Consider the following 10,866-nt stretch of genomic DNA (forward strand, 5'->3'; position numbering starts at 1 on the left):
CTTGCTATTAGCTCAGCTAACTGATTATATCAAGAGTATAATTTCGTGTAAGAAGTCTCTACACTAGTAAATAGTTTGGACTGAAAAACAGAGCTACTGAGAAGGTGGGAAGTATATATATGTATTAGTACAAATAGATCTGATGTGGATACAAGTGGGAATTTATCTACATTTTGCACACTATGTACGTCTTGTTGAAGGAGGAATACTGTAAATGTTCTTTGGGTATGTGTATGTGCCATAATTTGAGCAATAGTGCTGCTGAAGAAATGTACCGTTTGTGTTGCAAAGTTTTGGATTTCTGGTTAAATTCCTCTAGCTGCACAGTAGAAGTGCAGGGATGCAAAGAGCAGAATTAGCTTCAAGATCTACAGATTAGTATATACCCTTAGTAACTTACTCTGAGACATTTACTGGAGAAAAAAATAAAAACATCTTTTTTTACTTACAGTTGAACAGATCAAACAGCAAACTGAGAACAAGCATGACTGCTTACAACAGCAGGTCCCAACAGACTCACTGCTTTCGACAGATTGACTGACCCCAACAGACAAAAGAGAGGGGAAAAGTAGCAGAGCACAGAAGCATGGCTCTCTTTGAATTCAGAGGCAGGGAAGGAATGGTTGATTAGTGCCAGATAGAATGACATCCCCCCCCCAAGACACACCTATTGCACGTGGCATGCAAGGTTGCAAAAAACTCCATCAGTTCAGAGATAACTGACCCCAACATTATATGCATTACCCCGCCAGAACTCAGTGTTCCTCCACTTGCTTCTCTGGTGCACTGCAGTGGTCCCCAACCTTGGGCCTCCAGATGTTCTTGGACTTCAACTCCCAGAAATCCTGGCCAGCAGAGGTGGTGGTGAAGGCTTCTGGGAGTTGTAGTTCAAGAACATCTGGAGGCCCAAGGTTGGGGAACACTGCTCTAAAGGGGAAGATTAGAAGCAAAAAAAATCCCTTTTTTAGAACTAGCAAACTATTATTTTTATGTCTGAACCAAGGGGCTTCAGTTACTTTAAAGGAGGGGTAGATAACATACAACCCACCTACTTTGGGAGAACAGGATAGCAGTTGCTGAGAGACATAAATCGGAGGTGCGGCTATTTTCATGTCCTTCTGAGGACTTCTCATTAGGCAGCTATAGGAACAGGATGGTGGACTAGACAGGATTTTGGTTTGATTCAACAGAGGTCTTTTTATGTTGATAATAACAAAAATAAGGAACTGGTACAGCAATTAATTCTTGATAAACTAATATACTATTATTATGCTGTTTAGCATAGAAAGAGACACAACGTGGGAGACAGATTTGATTCACACAAAACACCAAACACTAAAGACAAAAGATGTGAGCCTGTCCTGCATCCAAGAAGTATTTTATTTGTGATGGTGAATGGCTACACAATATGTGCCCTTGTATTTATGTGTGTGTGTGTGTGTGTGTGTGTGTGTGTGTGTGTGTGTGTGTGTGTGTGTGTGTGTGTGTGTGAGAGAGAGAGAGAGAGAGAGAGAGAGAGAGAGAGAGAGAGAGATAGATCAATGAACCTGCATAACCGCGAAAAGTCTTCTGCATTCAACAAATGCTTCCCTTAAGCAGATATATAAGAGCTAAGCTCTTGACAGAAACAAACAGGAAAAAGGAGAAATGATAGATGGAGGTGATATGGATTCCTGGGTTGGGGATAAATCAAGCAAACTCTGCCAGAACTAAACAGCAAGGGCTGAAATAATTATTTTTTTATTTGGTATGGTTTCCTAATTTTGTTATTTGTAGTTGTGGACCTTTAATATCTATTGATTGCCATTTCTACACTCTACATGTCGATTTCAAAATGAAAATATTTCCACAGTAACATTTCTGTGTTCCAAAGTGTTATTAATAGCACCCAAGCAGGACGGGGGGGGGGGGGGAGGGAAAATGTCAACAGGAGAGAAGAGAGACTGAACCTTACTGAGGCACCTGCCTGCCTTGTGTGCGTGCACACGTGTCTCGTGTTGCAAATCTCCTCACTGCAATGCTTGCACTCTGAAGACTAACACTATGAGATTAACAGACAGAACACACAATTTGTGTTGGCTTCAGTCAGCTTGAGAAACTGGATATACTGTCAGCTGGTTTGCATCAGCCACTCCTGCTGATTTAGGGGTCTCTGTCTGCCCAGGAATACTCAAGCTTTCTGCTTCTCATGCAATGTTCTTTCTCCTGTGATAATCACTCTTCCTCTTCTTGTTAACATTCTTATTTCCCCACACTTTTGCCATCAGATTAACTTGAATGCTGTCATTCTCAACTGATTTTGGAGGCGAACAAGGGGCAGGACCTTATTAGTGCTTGAATGAAAACTATGTGGGAATACCAAGGATCTCCAGGTAGTACTAGGAATCTTGCCTAAAATTGTGGAGAGATGTTTACAGTATTTGGCTAGATAGATTAATTATCTGTTTTAGTATAAGGCAGTTTTTAATGTCTAGTTTGACTCTCAAAAGCAATGGCCAGAGTCCTGTTGCTGATTTATGTTTTTATAAGGGAAATTGTGTAAGGCAGGATGCAAATTGCAGTTCACTGAGGAGGTGCTGGTTGCATTCCTGGACACATGCCTGTGAGGGTACACCTTTTGCTCCCCTACGACAAACAAGCCAGACTCATGATCTAGCTTCAAAATTTCAATTTTTTACTTCAAATTCATCCGAGAATGTATCAACAGGTAACAACAGTTCTGTTCCCGCCTTCTTCTCCAATGTGGAGGTGAAGAGGCTCACTGAGCAGTTCAGTGGAATCTCAACCTTCCCCAAGATACCGGCAAGCCTGAGGAAGTGGACTTTCTGATCCACGAAAGCTCACAAATGGTATGATGCGTTTTTTTTAGTGGTCTATAAAGGTATTGCCTACTCCTGCATTTGTATTGTGTAATGATCACATGGCTTTCTTTTAATATCATGATGCAGTAACCTATCTTGTAATTTCAGAACTGAGTATATAATGAAAAAGATCAATTCCATGTCAGCTCAGCTGGAGAATACTTTCTAACATTTGGTTGAGATTCAGTCAATGATAGTAGCAGTTGACAGGTGCATCATGATAAGCAAAGCACTGTAAACGGTTAGATAGGTACAGTTGAAAACTCACCATTGGACAGGTTGTAATCACGTCATCAGATAGGAGGCATCATGAGCGGCCTGCTATTTTTAGATAACATCAATTATTTGGATTATGTGGAGGCAGGAGGTGTCTGGTAAAACCACAAGGCGCAGTAAGCTTGGGCTCTTAATGCTGCTTGTGAACTTCTTCATTACACAAAGGGCAGTTAAAATAGCACTTCTTCAAAACCTCTCCTATCCATTCGCTTGCTTCTGTCTTGATAGTTTGAGGTCTCCAGAGTCAAGCAGTGTTGAGATAATAACAATCTTGCATGCTTTGTAATACTGGGTATCAGTGGGAAGGAGGTTTGTAGGACCTATAAGGATTCTATCCTTTCCCATTAACTTTTTGCTAAAGTTCTTTTCACTGCGGAGTTTTGAATTTCCGGTAAATTCCATTTTGCTACACAATAGAAGTACAGAGACTCACAGAGGGGAATAACTACAGTTTCCCAGATAGTCCACCCTTTTTTCATTAACTGCACTTAAAGTCTTAATAATTTGCAGAAAAACGAAAACATTTCATTACTTACAGGTCAACAGTAAACTTAACAACCACATTGCTTCAAACAGACTAAAAAGAGGGAAAGGAATACTCACCACAGAGGTGGTGCTCTCATTGAATTCACAGGTGATTAGTGCTGGATAGATTGACAGTCACCTCAACCCAGAAAAGTCTCTCCTGGTCACTCAAACTACAGGCAGCATGACAGATTCTAAAAATGCCAGACCTTTTCCCCACCTCTGGCTTGCATCTCCTCTCTTCTTGTTTATTTATTTATTTTTTATTTTATTTATTTTATTAGGCCTACCCCGACCAAGTGGTTCTTAACCTTTGTTACTTGGATGTTTTGAACTGCAACTCCCAGAAACCCCAGCCAGCACAGTTGGTGGTGAAGGCTTCTGGGAGTTGCAGTCCAAAACTCCTGAGTAACCCAAGGTTAAGAACCAGCTCTAGACCAAAGGTCTACTCTTCTTGTTTATTGGATTCTTTTCCTTTCTGCTCCTGACCTCTGATCATGCAACCAGCATGGAGGGTCTGTCTTCTACATGTTTGAGACCCACCCCCATTGTTTTCTTTTTATCCTTCTGATTGTAACTATACACATTAACTGGAAGTAAGTATACCTTCTTGTTCTACTTAATGCTCCTAGAGTTATTTTATATCAACAAACTGCTAGTCTGTACGAGGGGGATAGTAATGAGACTGGGCTGATCTCGTCACATTTCTTACTCTGCTAACTAAAAGGAAATATCCAGAATACTTTTTTTCCAACAGGCAGGAATGCCTTTTCTTATTCATGGATATTTTAAGGGGATTGGCAAGGCAAATCATTTTGCATCATGTTGTTTAATTGTGTCCATCGTAATTAAATCATACCTTCTAAAGCAACAGAATATTTAACAAATATAAAAGTTGCACTTAGGTTTGAAAACCTATCAATCTGGAAGCAAAACAAGACTATCATAATAAGATAGCAACAAGAAGGATGCAATTTGTCATGCATTTGAATTCTTTCTTTTATTTCTTCTTTTGTGTGCACTTATTCCTGGTTTTCCCATTATTTTTCTGATACAAATAAATTAAATAACAAAATAACAAAATGCCACAGTTTGTTTGCTGTTCTTTTTGTTTCAGGTCCTTTTAAAAAAGTATTACTGTATAGTATTTTGTACAGAAAACAGAATACAATATAGTGTATATAGTTTTTGTTGCAATTAGGAGGCCAGATGTATCAAAACTCCGACCCTAATATGGTAAATAGGAAAGCCAATTAAAATTTGAAAGTTTTAAGGGTCTGATCATACTTCTGCACTATTAGAGAGTAGGCTGGGTAGGTGGGGCTCGTCAGCCATGGAAGGCAGCTCATCTAGGAGAAGGAAAACTCTGATTTCAAACCTCCACTGCCCTGTGGCTTATATCCACTCATGGAAACAGCTTCAGGAGTTAACCTAGAGCAAAATCTGGAGCTGGAGTCCCAAAGACAGTTCGTGTCATTCTGCCAACTCCTGCGACATTGCTGGAACCAGTTGTATTGGCTGTTGCCTTTCCGTTGGACTATTTCAGCAATGTGGAGAGGCGGGATCTGCTGCTTGGGTAACAGCCTATCCTCCATATTACTTTACCCAGGCTTCATGCTCGGGAGAGGACACTCCTCGATATAGAGCACGTTACCATGGTCTCTCGAGACTGAAGGATGCCTATGATGAGGAGGCCAGATGTATCAAAAGAAGAACACATTTAAAAATATTTCAGTGAAATAGTGCAATAGAGAGGAATGCCATATGTGCAGAAACAAAATGGAAGGTGAGAGAGTATGATTGCAAACTCATTTCCTTGAAAGTGAGTCTTATTAAACTGAGTGTGCTACTACATTGATAAATAATTTGAGAAATGCTCCAGGATTGGGACAGTCTGATTCACATTATTTTCCCTTGACTTTGTGGCATAAAAGTCAATATGAATCAACTCAGAGTTTTCCCTAATACTGTAATCTGTTTTCCCCTCTGCTGTTAGGGCTTCTGCTTTCTTGGAATCGAATACTTTTTTCAGATGTTGTGCTTGAGCTGACATGGAAAGGTTTGTAGCTGTTCTGTCTGAAGCTGTTCTAGGCAGCTACAGAAGGAGTGAGAGGCAGGGCAGTGGGGAAACTGGGTGCATTTGAATCATCTCCTCCTCACATCTGGTGACTAGGTTTGCTTTTATCTTCCTATTTTTTTTAGCCTCCCCCCCCTCTGTGTGTATATGTTTGTGCCTGACAGAGAGAGAGGGTGAGAAATAGAACAAGGTCTGGGCAGAGATGAGGAATTTTTCAACATAGCTCTTCTCTGTGCCACCTGAAAATTTGGACAGTCAGAGCAGAGCTACTTTAAAACTTCCTTCTCCCTCTCTAGGCTGAATCCTCCCTCTCCCCCCCCCCCTTGATAATCTGGAAAGAAGGGTAAAATGAAAACTTCTTCCTGCCTCTCAGGAAGTCAAAGAGAAAGAGAGAAAGAGAGAAAAAATCGGAAAGGAAAGAAATAAGCAGACCCAGGCACCAGGTATGAGGAGCAGGGGCAGATCTACTATGAAACTAATGAATTTAAGCTTCAGGGCCCCTATTGCTAGAGGGCCCCTAGAAGCAAATTGAGCCCAGAATTTTTTTTAAAAAAAGTGGAGATCCAGCATGGAACAACACAATTGAATAACAGTGGCTACCCATAACTCCTTGCTGGTTGCAAAGCCCCCACCCCTAACAGTTCAAGCTTCAGGGCCCCAAGAATGTAGGTCTGCCCTTGGTGCGGAGGAGATGAGTCAAATATTTAACAAGCTGCAAACAAGGCTGATTGGCTCCCTTCTCTCTGCTGATTTCTGTGCAATTGGCCAAAGCAAATTCATCTGGGGAAACCTGACTTCCCAGGTGCGACTTCCTAGTGGATCCATTTTTCCTATTGCGTAGTTGCACCTTCCGTGGAGCTAATTTTGAGTAGCTGTGCATAGAATAGCACTTTGCTCTCCCCTCTCAGGGCTCTGTATTTCCTCTCCTAATATTTTTATGTTAAAGCAGGATTCGGAAATGTGCCACCCAGCAGAAGGTATTGTTCAATTGCAACTGTCAGATCTCACCAATGACTGTGCAGTTTTAGATGTGGTGGGAGCTGCAGTTCAACAACCTCTAAAGGATCACACGTGGTCTATCTTAGCAGGGGTGCTTCAGCTTCTTGACTTTCTGCTCAGTTACCCAATGAGCAGCACTTATCCACGTGCTTTATTTTTCTCACCTTCAGGTTAGGGACAGAAGTTAAGCAATCAGCTGCCCTGTAAGCAGATTAATTAGGCATTAAACATCCTTATCTTTGGAAAGGTAATGGAGTGACAGGTTGCCACTAGACAAGGCCTAAGAAAAACCCTACCTTTCAGTTACCAGCAACACCCGAAATGATAAAATATTAGGATAATCAACGCTATACAACCTTTGTTCCATGTGGTGAGGATGACTTTTCTTCTCCGGCAACATTTCTTAATTATTATGTTTTATTTCCTCCAATGAGTTCAAACACTTACGTTGTTACATATTGTGGGTTCTTGCATGAAAAGTAGATTATATACAGTCCAAAACAAAGACAAAATAGCTCCTTCCCACCCCATATTTCTGGGAGTGTATTACACTGGGGGATAGCTTTAGGATGATGGGCTGTAGCTCAGATTTAGTTCTGAACTTCATGAAAAGGGTGTGTTGAAGATGTCTGCCTAAAACTATGGAGAGCTGCTGTCAGCAAATGGGTGGGGAGGCTTTGGTTCTCCTGCTGTTTTGGCCTATAATTCCCAACAGCCTCAGCATGGCTTATGGCAAAGGAGTGTGGGAACTGTAGTACAAACATATTAAAAGACATAGGTTTTCCATTTTAGTGTAGATCAGGGGTGTCCAACCTTTCACCTTCCCTGGGCCTCATTAGAAGATGAAAATTTGGTTTGGGCCGCACATAAATTTGGTTTGGGCTGCATGGGGGGGCAGCCCTAGCCGTCTTCCGCAGCCCCGCTCCAAGCACGCTTACCGGCAGCTGCGATCTCAGACAACAGAGGCTGCCAGCTTCGACTCCGGTGGTTTTATGGGGCCAGGAGGGAGTCCACCAATTGATGGGGACGGCGCAATGCAGTCACACAGCCCCCCCTCTCTCCTCCCCTCCCGCTCCTTCCTTCCTTCCCTCTCTCCTCCCCCCATCGTTGTGACGTGCCCCAGCCACATTCCGGCCACAAGTGCCGACAGTGTAACTTGAAACTTTGGAATTTCTTTAAAAATAAAAAATTGCACTGGGCCGCATTATGAGCCGACCTGGGCCGCATGCGGCCCTGGGGCCGCACGTTGGACAAGCCTGGTGTAGATGATTCTTACGTTTGCAGTTGCCTTGCAAATTATACGTGCACAATTAACTGGCACAATAGTTGACCAATATTTGGCAAGGTTTCTGTTGCACAATCCACCAAATACCACAACAACCACTACTACAGTTAGTTGTAGATGTGGAAATTTGTAACTATCAGTTGTGCTATTGACATAAAACAACTTCCTGTGTTCCTGTACTCCCCATGATTGTCACCCAGTGAGCTTCATGGGCGAGATGGAATATGAACTAGTTCAAATCAAACATGCAATTCAGGGCATATCACCAGCACTTTTGCCTGGCTTTTCCCCCCTTTCTCACACTAAATTTGGGGCTATGAATAAATTAAAAAGCACCCAGGAGTACCTGTACTGTACATATAAATGTAGAAGAATGTGACATCTTTATTAGACCACCAAAAAAAGCAAACAATTAATGCAAGCCATCATGGATTAAAAATCCCTTCTTCAGGCATACTCCAGTAACTTGTAGCCAGCACAGAACAATTAGAAATGTCCCAAAAATTCATGGCACAAGTTTGCCAGTCATGCTCTTAAAGTGAGTTTAAAGCTGATTAAAGGCAGGCCATGTGGCTGGAAATATCCACTAAGTGCTTCAGAGAGAGGCATCCCGTCATTCTACATAAGCCTCCTCCCACCCCCATCGCCTATATTTGGAAAACAACTTTCCTTTTCACCTGGGTGGGGGAAAAAGACCTATATGTTCATCATATTTTTTTCCATTGTTTGTTTAGCCATTAACTCGTGTCCGACTCTTTGTGACCCCATGGACCAGAGCACGCCAGGCCCTCCTGTCTTCCACTGCCTCCTGGAATTGGGTCAAATTCATGTTGGTTGCTTCGATGACACTGTCAAACCATCTCGTCCTCTGATGTCCCCTTCTCCTCCTGCCTTCACACTTTCCCAACATCAGGGTCTTTTCCAGGGAGACTTCTCTTCTCATGAGATGGCCAAAGTATTGGAGCCTCAGCTTCAGGATCTGTCCTTCCAGTGAGCACTCAGGGTTGATTTCCTTCAAAATGGATAGGTTTGTTCTCTTTGCAGCCCAGGGGACTCTCAAGAGCCTCCTCAAGCACCACAATTCAAAAGCATCAATTCTTTGGTGGGCAGCCTTCTTTATGTTCCAACTCTCACTTCCATACATCGCTACTGGAATAACCATAGCTTTGACTATGCGGACCTTTCCATGGGAAACACATAAGCTAAAGAAATGTTAAACTTTTCGTTATTGGAAGCCTTTGTCCAGGTAATAAGTCAGTTTGCTGTGAATAGGCTCTTGTGTAGAGCTGCCACTATAATCCTTTATGTCTTCTCAAAAGTAATTCTTATAATGTTCGGGGGGGGGATTTATTCCTAGGTACCTTAAGTAGGTCTTTGATTCTCAGATTTTTCTCCCCTTTCTACACTTACTCTAAAAAGTTTTTAAATATTTTTTTTTTTGCTCAGAATCAAGACAATCCTCTCAGTGATGAAACCATCACCAACAAAATACTCTTAAATGTTATTTATTCTTAAAATACTTCTCATATAGCATATCTGACAAGGAAGAGCCACTGTGGTACAGAGAATAGAGTGTTGGGTTGGGACTCAGAACAGTGAGTTCACATCTCCCCTTGGCCATGGAATGAACTGGTAAAACCATTCCTCAGATATCTCACATACTCTGAAAACTCGACTAAGGTCACCATAAGTTTAATGTGACTTGATGGCATTTAACATAATTTTGACTACTGAACTCTTTCAGATTCCTTCACTTGGGTTGGACAACTGTTAAGTAATTGCCATTTGTTTGTGCCCAGTGCCCAGCATCCCACTGATAGTCCCAATTAGAATAGACCTATTGACTCAGTGGGATTTCCTTGTATATTATGTGCAATAAAGTTGTAACCAGCTTATAGTGACCCTAATAGGGCTTTGATGACAAGAGAGATATTTATGAAGTGGTTTGGTCTAGATGGGCAGGATAGAAATCCATTAAATAAATAAATTTATTAGTTGCACCCTCGTCCAGGGAATTTGTGGTGAAACAGGGATTTGAAACCGGATCTCCTGAATCCTAGTCTCTCACTCTATCTGCTACACCCCACTAATGTCCTCTAAATGTTGAGTTATAATCATAACTTATTATTCAGCAATTGATTTAATAGGTCTACTGCTAGTTGGGGCTAGCAAAAGGATAGTAGCTAGTAATTTCTTATAGTGCTGTATTTCTTCCAATATAGCAAAGGTAAAGGTTACCCTTGACATTTAGTCCAGTCGTGTCTGACTCTAGGGCATGGTGCTTACTCCCGTTTCCAAGCCATAGAGCCAGTGTTTGTCCGAAGACAGTTTCTGTGGTCGTGTGGCCAGTGTGACTAGACACGCCGTTACCTTCCCACCGAGGTGATACCTATTTATCTACTCACATTTTTACATGCTTTAGAACTGCTAGGTTGGCAGGAGCTAGGACAAGCGACGAGAGCTCACTCCGTTGGATGAATTCAATCTTCTGACTGCTGGTCTTCTGGCCTTGCAGCACAGAGGCTTCTGCGGTTTAACCTACAGCGCCACCATGTCCTCCAACAATATAGCAAAGCCCAGAATAATTGATGAGTCACAAAAATATACATTATATTTTCAGTCTGTCCAGTTAATGATCTTTGAACTAAGCTGCAAAGTTTCTCCAAAGATGGTAGTAGTAAGTTTGTTGTGCATAATGGAGGAATTCCAATAGATGTAACTTGTGTATCGAGGCACATCTGCTTGATATTTGTGTCTTCTGAAAACTGTTAGGGACACAGAAGCCCTGCTCCCTTTTGCATCAGGAGCATTTCTAATAAGTTGTTAAAATTAGGTGTAATCAG

Source organism: Pogona vitticeps, chromosome 5 (assembly GCF_051106095.1).
Source record: "Pogona vitticeps strain Pit_001003342236 chromosome 5, PviZW2.1, whole genome shotgun sequence".
NCBI lineage: Eukaryota > Metazoa > Chordata > Lepidosauria > Squamata > Agamidae > Pogona > Pogona vitticeps.